Source organism: Scophthalmus maximus, chromosome 7 (genome assembly GCF_022379125.1).
Source record: "Scophthalmus maximus strain ysfricsl-2021 chromosome 7, ASM2237912v1, whole genome shotgun sequence".
In the NCBI taxonomy this organism is placed as follows: Eukaryota; Metazoa; Chordata; class Actinopteri; order Pleuronectiformes; family Scophthalmidae; genus Scophthalmus; species Scophthalmus maximus.
The window spans coordinates 3,771,841-3,782,431 of record NC_061521.1 but is presented as its reverse complement, the minus strand read 5'-3'; the positions used below and the strand labels follow the sequence as shown (position 1 = coordinate 3,782,431).

At 42.6% G+C, this 10,591-nt stretch overlaps 1 long non-coding RNA gene across 1 annotated transcript; it reads left to right on the top strand.

Annotated features, from left to right (window-relative positions):
- The first annotated feature begins 6,749 nt into the window (after window positions 1–6,749).
- LOC124850144 lies at window positions 6,750–8,450 on the top strand. The gene is made up of 4 exons (XR_007031037.1): window positions 6,750–6,873; window positions 7,262–7,332; window positions 7,456–7,489; window positions 8,396–8,450. It is a non-coding gene; the product is annotated as an uncharacterized LOC124850144 (long non-coding RNA).
- Window positions 8,451–10,591: the final 2,141 nt, after the last annotated feature.

The following is a 10,591-nucleotide window of genomic DNA, read 5'->3' as shown; positions in this document are numbered from 1 at the left end:
TCTACATTAGTCTGGATATATCTACATCCAGCTTTCCCTCTTTTTTGTTTTTTTGTTGTGTTCATTAGAGAGGTCCATCCCTGTTGTTAGAGTTGATAGAGTTTCATGTTCTTTTTCTCAGCAGGAGGTGACGTTCAGGTGCAAACGGGCAAACTTCACTGTCAGCTTTGTTTTCTTGCCGGCAGCGACAGTTAAACCCGGACGGATGAACCTCATCAGCGGAATGTCTGATGACGCTCGCCCGCAGCTCATTCTTCAGGGGGATGAGCAGTAAACAAAAGGGGCACACACAAAAGAGCTCTGTTTTCATTAGACTGTGACTCAGACCTGATCTTTTATCACCTGCTTTTCAGAATCACTTGCAGGCCTCCATTCGAACTTGAAATATCACGTCCATCCCACAGTTTACATACGGGGAAGACAGGAACCACAAGATGCCCCTGTGTTATAGAAGACGGTGTTAACTGACAGACTGTAATATGCTGAAATTCCCTATCACCATCACCCCAGCTGCAAGGATTTAAACGTTAAAACCCAGTTGGATGTGAGCAGGGAAAAATGGCTACATCTGAAAATAAAGATTAGTAAATGAATGTTAATATCAAATCGTAAGAGCTACAGAAACTTGTGTGGAGAGGAAAAGCAGCAGCAAATGAAACACATCCGTGACTGGGACGTTTCTCCAATTCATCTGTGAAACAAACGGAAATTTCACACGGAAATTCCACGTTTTTCCATCAGGGGGTAACGTTGGACGTCTTTTAAGTGTGTCATGCGGTCGCATCCTCTTCTTCTGCGGTGGTTTGAGACCATGACTGGAGAACGAGCACCACCTTGCTCTTGACGCACCAAAATTCACATGTTAGTGGATGAAAATGTGCATACATTTTTTTGTTATTCAGTCCATCGGTCAAAATTTGCACTATAAATTGTTACTCACTTGTCTCCATCTTCATATTTTTATTGTTCAAAGAAGTTAAAACGTTAAGTTATTTTTATCATTGCAAATACAGTTTTTAAATGTTTAAATGTCTTTTTAAAGATGACTATGAAAAACATCAAGTATTAAAAAGTAGTAGTATGAAAAAGAAGCTGGAGGGAGAAGACAGAGATGATTTCTAACACACTAGCGCTCAGATCGGGGTGTGATTTAGCTCGTACATGACCTGAGCAATGACTCTGTCCACACGCAGCAGCATATCGCCGAGAGTTACAGTGGACTGGGTGCAACTGGACGAACCTGCTCAGTGTGTCGAGTGCTAAGCAGGCGACTCGCCACTTTCATTTAATCGGCTGCAGCTTCATATTTCTTCGGCAGCTCATTACACAAATTAATTCATGGGAAGGTTACAAATGAGCCGTATTTATTATTGCGAAGTGACGACACGACTTTTAGCTGCATCCTGCGAGTACTCCTGCAAATTAAAAAGCTGACGGAGACACTGAATTGAAAAATAATCCTGCTTTTACAGGAGATGGCAGCCACTTACGAACAACAAAGCATTTTTACAGACTATATCTACTGAATTTAAAGATGTAAAGGTGACCTACAGGTGAAATATATTCTTTATATATAGTCTGTCCCATTGTTGTTATCGTTCTGCCTTTTCTGGAACTGTTTTTTGGGAATATGAATACTGTATTCAGACACCCCATATACTGTATATTGTTTCAAATCTGGTCATATTATGAGTGGTTGTGTGCGTGTTGTTGTGTGTTTTCTTTGCTCTTTTCTGCGGCCTGAATGTTGGCATGAAGTGATCGGTGGAGTGGATGAGTGAAAGTATGTTAATAGATGGGTGCCAGGACGAGGAGCTGATTGGTGGACGACTCCTGATCCTGCGGATGATTGGCCGCGTCTGAAATGAGTGAAGAGCCAAGTTGGCGCGTTCAGCCCGGTCTCACCGGAGCACACTCCCCCTCCTCGTGTGCCAACCAGCCACAGCTGTAAAAGAACTTCTTTGTAGCTTGTGCCATATTCGTGGTTTATTGTTTATTAGAATAAGTAGGGGTCGGCGGCCGTTTTTTCTTTTCACAAGTTTTCTCCTGTTTTGTGATAGGCAGGAAGTTTAGCTATTGTTGTTTCGTTTTCTCAGATCCTGGCAGTTTAAATTTTGTTTGTTTGTTGTTTTGGCCGTTGTCCTCGCTGAAGTTGAAGAATTGTCCTTGTGTCGCTTTTTGAGCGAATTATAGAATAAATCTCAGTTGAAACATTTATAGGATTGATCTTTGTGGCTACTTGGGCCTTGGGGAAGATGAGTATTAATGTTGTGTCTCGGCGACCCCTAGACGGGGCATAACAATATATATACCCAAATTATCTTAAATTAGAGACAAATCTGGAGTTTTCTGTACACCATCATCATCATGGCTTGCCAATTGACTGCGGTTTTCATTTTAGGATTTTATCAGCATGTTTTGAAACACAAAAACCCCCACGTCTCAGGAGTCGTTGGAAAACGCTCCCCCTTCCTCTCACTTCCTCGGGGTCTCTGCAGGTCTCTGTCACTATCATCCTCCGTTTTTTAACAAATGGCTTTGCGAGATCAACCTCTGTACGCTGTAAGGTTTCATACAGTGTAATATTTTCATGACTGCCATGTCCCCTTGACTGCTTCACATTTCAATCGTGGACCACGTTGCTTGCATATGATGTGGTTTGTTTGTTTTTTGCATTTAACTTCATGTCAAGCCCTTCGCTCTTTATTTCTTTCTCAATACATGACATTGAAACATTTGTTGGCAGCTGTAACATTTCGGGTCCTGTCATATATTACAACTACTTACACAGATAAACTTGCTACATCCTCCTCAGCTAATTTTTGGACTGCAGGACTTGAGGCCCTGTTGTGTGAAATTCCCTTTATTGTACTATTTGCTAATTGCCGTGATTATGCTAATGTTGAAATCATGCAAACATGCAGCTCTCGTGAAAAGGTGACGTTCCCCCAGGCTCTCATACAGTGAAGAGAGTTTGGCGAATCTGATGCGGAACATATTCAAAGCGTATTAAAGAAATGTAACAGGGGTTAAGGATAAGTACTGAATGCGTTCTTGCATGGGGCCACATTTGTTGTTGTGTCACTGAAGGTCTAATCTTGTAAGGATAAAGTCTGAATGTGTTTAGAAAAAGAAGTATTCATTTTGAGAAGAAGTCATAATAATACAAAGATGAAGTCACACTCTGACTTACATCTGTTGTCATATTTTCCTGAGCAGACCACCACTGCTCTCTGAGCTACAGGAAAGACTGGACGACGTTCGCTCAACACAACTTTGCTGTGTCCTGCGGCTGCTCTCCGGTCAGACCACAGAATCAATATGAGCTGTGACACGATCAGAGTCACTGTAGCTTCAGTCTGAGCAAGAGAATTACCTGAAATACGACTGTCGGCGCACACCGCTGTGATTTCATTTGTAAACTGGCTCAGTGAGTGAAATATGTCTGCAGCAGAGCAGAAAGGTCTGCTTCACGTCCCGCACCGTTTATCCTCGTGCCACTGTCAGTGTGGGTTCAGATGGACCTGCACTGGTCAGCTTCCAGTGTCAATGTGTTGACTCCATTGCAACAAACTGGTTTCATAGGGGATTGATAACCTGCACAATTCGGTTGTCCAAGGTGGCACTGGTTTGTTACTTAGTGTGGTAAAAGTAGATACCAGAGTCTTTCAAGTTAGTTGCCATAGTGTGAATATTTCCTCCAACTCATACGACGAACTCTGTCGTAGAAAAACAACCAAAACGACCGCTTCCCAAGACGGCGTCTCTATCGGTGACAGGCGGTACGCCATTAATAATGTTAGCGCATGGACGATTAGCTTGTAAAGGTAAGGGTTAGGGTGACATGGTAATCAGCATTATAATTTATAGAATATAAGGAAATCCATTTAAATACACAAACTTGACGCACTTATCAGATCCACCGCTGACATCTAACGGCCGTGTACATAACTACGGTTAGAGGTCTGCTGCCTTTAAAACGACCACATATGTCCTAATAAGCTGCTTAATATCTGGTGGTTTGTTGGGTGAATATCCATCTACTGTGATTGCAAACTGACTGTAGTCATTCAGCAAACTTACTAAAGAGTCTTTTACTCTGTTAGTGTAAAGTTTTACTTATTCCAGTTCCACTCTGTTTCTTTGTAAATTCAACAGTTGCTTGTTATACATTTCAAAGAATAAAGATGAAATGTTAATTCCCAGACTTAGTGTTACTAATCTTGCTGATCATTAGAACAGATGTTGTTGTTTATCAGAACACAATGACGATGCCATGACCGCGATCCAGACCTTGCAAAGGTGGAGGGAGCCAGAACGAGTGTCACGGTGCTCAGATACGTTTTTCTCTGAAACTATAAATCATATTGTCTTATCAACCTTAATTATGTGTGTCGTGGAATTTTGAGTATCCTCCCCCGAGAAACCGTTGAGACGAGTCTTCTCAGGAACCAAGCGAGGTCAACCTTTCTTTGGCAAGCCACAACAATCATCGATCAGCTGAAGTCTCTCACGAGGTGTCATAGTCGCAGGGAGATGACGACATTACCCTAAACTAAATACACTACAGAGACCGGGAACAGGCGGATTGTCTTGGGGCGCCATACACTGACCACTATCTGTGTAAACGCACCAGAAATCTCCTTGATATATATTGAGCTCTTATAATAAATACTTCTGCATCTGCGGTTTCCGTCTCCCTGAATCAGCATCCACTCCATCAATTATTCCTTTTTTCAATGTGGATCTTAAGGCTTCCAGACCCTCATACAATTTTTTTTCAAATAAAACCAAAACATTTGACCTATCAGCCTTTAAACACAACACCTGCTCTAACACACAATGATTATAGTTGAACATGACACCAATTTGTGAGATTTTCAACCGCGGGATAATGGAGCCAGTGAGGGCGTCTCATGGTGCCCAGCTGGATTTATCTCTAAACCCATTTAAACCTGTATACGTACTGTCATATCTACCCAAATAATCTTGATTCTTGTTTCTTGGTAACGTAAAAATAGATGAACATTATACTTCCAAAATGTGAAGTAGAACCTATAACATCTGTGTTGAAAACTGCAGTTTAAGGACAATCAGGACATTAGTATACATAAGGGCTAAAAGGAAAAAAACTTAAATAATTTAATTTACAGTTATGCTGAAACTAGAGAGAGTCGCTCAGATGGACTTAAATTATAAATCCAATTGTCATACCTAACCAAAAGGATTGGATAAAAATCTGTGATTGGTCAGAAATGATGTAGAAAAGAAGAACCACATTGTTTGAACTAATAACCTCATTGGACTGCTGAGCCTTTATGACTCACTGACATGAACTTCCTCTCACATGAAGAATAATTGGATCAGTAGCAGAGGTGAGAATATCATCTGCTCAGAGAATTTTCATCAGAAACTTGAGAATAAACCTCCAGTCTGACTCTACACTATCCCTCTACATTCTTTCATTATTTCAGTCTGCAGGCTGACAGTTTGTGGAAAGTGGACATGTTTCAGTAAGCATCTCTGTTCAGTCTGAAGTTGGTAAATCATTTCTATCTGCAGATTCCTCCTTCAGTCTGATATTCCTCTCTATTGGTTATTGGTGTTTGGAAGATGGTCTAAAAAAAGATTTGATTTTTTTGATAGTTAGCATTCTAGAAAACTTAAGCTCCAGTATGTTTTGGTTTCTGTGTTTGGCTAGCAGTAGCATGTTAGCATTCAATAGGTCACCAGGCCTTCAGCACCAACTGTTTCACAAGATAACTTTAATACATTTTTTCGCTTTTCAACATGTTGTGACAAGTGAGTCAAGTTTAAGAAAATAAATGCTGCGAATTATTTGGTTCCATTTTCTCAAATGTGAATATTTGCTTTTCATCTTCATATTCTGTGATTTCAAACTGAATATCTTTGATTTTGTCTGAAAAAAATAGTCAGAGAATAATGAAAATAATTGTTAGTTGCAGTCCTGTTATGCTGTGGCCAATTTGACAAAAAGTCCCATTCAAGTTTGTTTTGTTCCGCGGTTCATTATTCCTCTGCAAGAGAATAAAAAAAATTATATGATGATTCAAAGCTTTCAAAATTAAGACATTCTGATTTGGTGCTACTTTGGCTTGAACAAGTGAACAGCTCTGCTGTTTGTCTCATTTGAAATATTTGTCTGAAAAGACAATCAAACCTACACCATGACCAACGTCTTGATTTACAGTAAAGGGAGAAGAAGGTGGAGGAGGAAAGACAGTAGGAAAAATGTATTAGGATGTAGTAGGATAAAAATAAGGACAGAAGATAAGGAAAAAAAGAGGGGGAGGAAGGCTTGGAAAGAGGAAGAGGCACATTTTTCATCCACTATTTTCTGACTGAATCAGATTACAGACGAAATATTGAAAGAGTGAAAAATGTTGTCTTTCAAAAATAGAGTGGAGTGACTGTAATGGGCCGATATTAGGATGAATGCACATCTGCTGCAAAAGCCTTAAATAGCTCCGGTCTTTAATAACTCCGCCACCGCCAAACACCGTCATGGATTAGTCTTCGGCCTGCCACAGTGAGTGAAACGGATACAGAGGCTGGTGGCCCGGGCTCAGACTGAATATTTGTATGGTTTGATTTTGTAGGTGCATAATTTTGGTTTACCTTCGCCCCCCTGATTTCACCCAAAAGAACCAATCCCTGCACACTTCAGGAGGCAGCGGGCCAATGAGGCATCAGGGGAGTCAGACCTGTGAATTTCCGGATCACAATACCTATCATCAGAACAACAATGGGGCAGGAGGGCCCCACGTGTTGAAGAAGAGGGTGAGACTGTGGTTACGTGGTTCAGATGAAGACCAGATGTGCATGTCATGTGGTGACAGACAGCTTGACTATGTAAGTCTCTCAATTTTCTCATGGGCACACGATGACAAGACATAGCTGAGAAAGTTCAGTGCTAATGTATAAACCTGTACAAACCTTTGTACTCGACTCAACCGATTTGCTTCTCACACCAGCTCTCGTACGGACTTCCCTTGTCACCTCCCAAGTATGTCAAAACAGCAGCCTGTACGCTGATGAGTCCAACTGGGAGCTTTAGGCCTCACAGGATTCATAGATACTATGATTTTAACTTGATAACATTTACACCTGATATCTAATATGTGTCTCCGGTGTCCACATTTACAGTTTGGAAGGTCAGGTCACATTCTGTTCCGAATGCGTCTTGGGTGCTTTTATACATGATTGTGATCTAATCACCAAAAATAGATTTTGTTGTCAGGTGTAAATGGTGAGAGTCGCAGCGGACTGGTTTTTCCTGTGGATATGATTCCTGACTCCTCCTGCCTGCAGGTTTGTTTGGTTAAGATACACAACTTTTAGTGCTTGATGTGTCAGTAATTGTTTTACATTTTCATTTAAATATTTAATTGGCATTTTTTTAATACATTTAATTCATTGCTTAATTTACTCCAGGTTGTGAAGGAAGTACCGGGCAGTGTTTGTACAGGTATGAACAATAAATTATTGCTACTGAGTTCCCTCATGGATCTGTTCTGGGCACCATCCTCTTCTCTTTGTACACCACTCTGTCATTCATTCACATGGCTTTTCCTACCATGCAGATGACACCCAACTCATGTGGTCCTTTTTTTCACAATCTGAAATATCAAATTTCAGTCATTGTTTGGGATTTGGTTCCAAATATTTGCTAAATATTTTGTCAGTTCAAATATTTGACACTACAGCAAAACATTCTAAGATTTTTTTTTGTGTGTGTGTGGGGGGGTGACAGCATCTTTTCAGCAGCCGCAAAGAAGTCGGTTTTAACAGTGTTTGTAAGTTCCTGTAGAAACTTCTCCTCCACCTCTAACCGCTCAGCTCTCTTTAGCGTCATCAGACTAGATATACCAGATCATTTCAACATGATTCAAACCATTGATTCCAGGCCATTTGGTGTTTTTAAAGATGTGTTTCAGCTGATTACATCTGTCACGATCTTGTGTTTTCATTTCCTGTTTTATTTTGAATTAGTTCATTGTGTTGTTTCACTTCCTGTCCTGTGTCTAGTTTCTGGTGTCTTGTTTTTCCTGTGTCTCCTGCCCCTGTAATTGTCTGCACCTGTTCCTAATGTGTCTCACCTGTGTTCTAATTGCCCTGCCCTCCTTGTGTGTATGTAGTCTCTGTGCTTCCCTTTGTCAATGTTGATTCGTCTGTTTTTTCATGTTGTCTGTTCCTGCTATTTGTCCCGGTCTGTTTCTGCATTTTTCCCCCGGTCTGTTTCTGCATTTTTCCCCCTGGCTCCAGTATTTGGATTACCTGTTTTGCTACATCTTGTGGACACCCTTGGTTTGATTGTTTTCATTTTATTATTAAATATCCTGTTTTTTCAACACGTCACTGGTCGGTTGTCCAGCCCAAGCCTCCTCGTCCCCAGTCGATGGACCGATCGACACGTTCTTCGTCGGTGGTCCGGCCGACGCCTGCTCCTCCTCGTCGCCCGTCGGAGGACCGATCGACACGTTCCCCGTTGGTGGTCCGGCCAACGCCTGCTCCTCGTCCCCAGGCGATGGACCGATCGACACGTTAATCGTCGGTGGTCCGGCCAAAGCCTGCTCCTTGTCGCCAGTCGATGGACCGATCGACACATCCGTCGTCGGTGGTCCGGCCAAAGCCTGCTCCTTGTCGCCAGTCGATGGACCGATCGACACGTTCTTCGTCGGTGGTCCAGTCGACATCAGCTCCTCCTCCTCGCCCGTCGGAGGACCGATCGACACGTTCTTCGTCGGTGGTCCGGCCGACGCCTGCTCCTCCTCGTCGCCCGTCGGAGGACCGATCGACACGTTCATCGTCGGTGGTCCGGCCGACGCCTGTTCATCGTCCGTCGGAGGACCGATCGACACGTCCGTCGTCGGTGGTCCGGCCGACGCCTGTTCCTCGTCTTCAGTCGATGGACCGATCAACGCGTTCTTCGTCGGTGGTCCAGTCGACGCCTGCTCCTCGTCCCCAGTCGTTGGACCGATCGACACGTTCTCCGTAGGTGGTCCGGCCGACGTCTGCTCCTCGTCCCCAGTCAGTGGGCCCTTTGCATTTGGGTCCAGTTCCTGCTCAGTCTTGACAACATCAGAGGCTGAGAGCCGCGCCTTTGCAACGATGTGAAGCTGATGGCGATCTGCATGAGGCAACAACTGCAAAAACAGTCATAAAGAAAATGTTCAGAGCACAGTGTGTCCAATTCTGTTAATTCCATTATTAATTATGTAATTAATGAAGGCTCATTATGTATATGAACAAATGGTAATATAATGACGTATTTTAAAGGTCTTATTACACTGTCTAAGGCAGTGGTAACCAAGTTTTCCCAACTAGGAAACATTTTTAAAGTTGAATTATAAGCTTAAACCTAATGTTAGGAAAATATTAGTCCACACAGATACTTATGTTCTGCCCTTTAAACATTCTGTGGACGCCGCGGTGTTGAATCAAAAGCACCGGGACTTGTAGTTGTAGTTTCTTCCAGACGTTTAAGCCTGTTGGATGAAGCTGAAACGTCTTCAAGAGACTACAACCAAGTCTGGGTGCTTCTGATTTAAACATCCTTGTGGATTACTATGACCTGGATGAATGATAATCTCCACAGACATTCTGTGGGCAGAGCTCTTCCAAAACTCAGAATAGAAGACAAATTCTCCTTTGTTTCTATAGTTTAAAACAAAATAAAAAGTTGGGTGCACTTGTGCCATGCTATTGTCTCATGGTTGTACAGAGGTTTAAATGAAAGTGGGTGGAGACCAAACAAGAGCCAAAAAAAGAGGGTAAATATTGAGCTAACATTCATAATTGGACACAGGCACGACACCATTTGGATCCATCATTTGTGAAAATAGGCACATGTTTGGTTGATGATATGTCAGATGTGTTAACAGACTGTTGTGCTGCCCCCTAATGGCCAAAATAAATTGAGTCCTGGCAGAACTACAAAAAACATCAACCCCAGAGCATTCGTACACTGACTGAATGAACCACTAATGCTTCAGATAACATAAATTTGTATACAGCGCATGAGCCTATTTTCACATTTAAACTAGATCAAATAACTGGAATTTAACCTGTTAGCATATAAGACAATTTAACATTAACAAATTTGACAGACGCTCGTGTTTACAACCAGTCTGACAGTGTGACTCCACCTGCACCAACACTAATGTTTACCAGCCGGAGCCACATAAATCCATCACTGATACTGACTGATGGCTCTGCCGTGTCGCCTCCTGGAGCTCGAAACAGCAGCTTCCAGCGGTGAGATAACAACGGTCATCGTCTCGGCAGCAGAAAAAGCCGAGCCATTATCCTGCTGCGTTTTTATCAGCGACGGATGAGGAGGCAGGATATCAGTTCCTAATCTCTCCCCGCCTCTGTCTGTCTGTCGCTCGCGCTGCCATTGCAGCGGCCTGCTGAGGAAAATGGATCCTTAACACTTACTGCCAAAAACCCCTCCTCCCCCCCTCCTTCTCCCTGCTGGCCAAACAGTTTGGTGAAAAATGAAACTCTGGCAGGAGAGAGAAGGAGTTGCAGCTCCCTGACCACAAACAAACAATCAGTCTGACTTTTA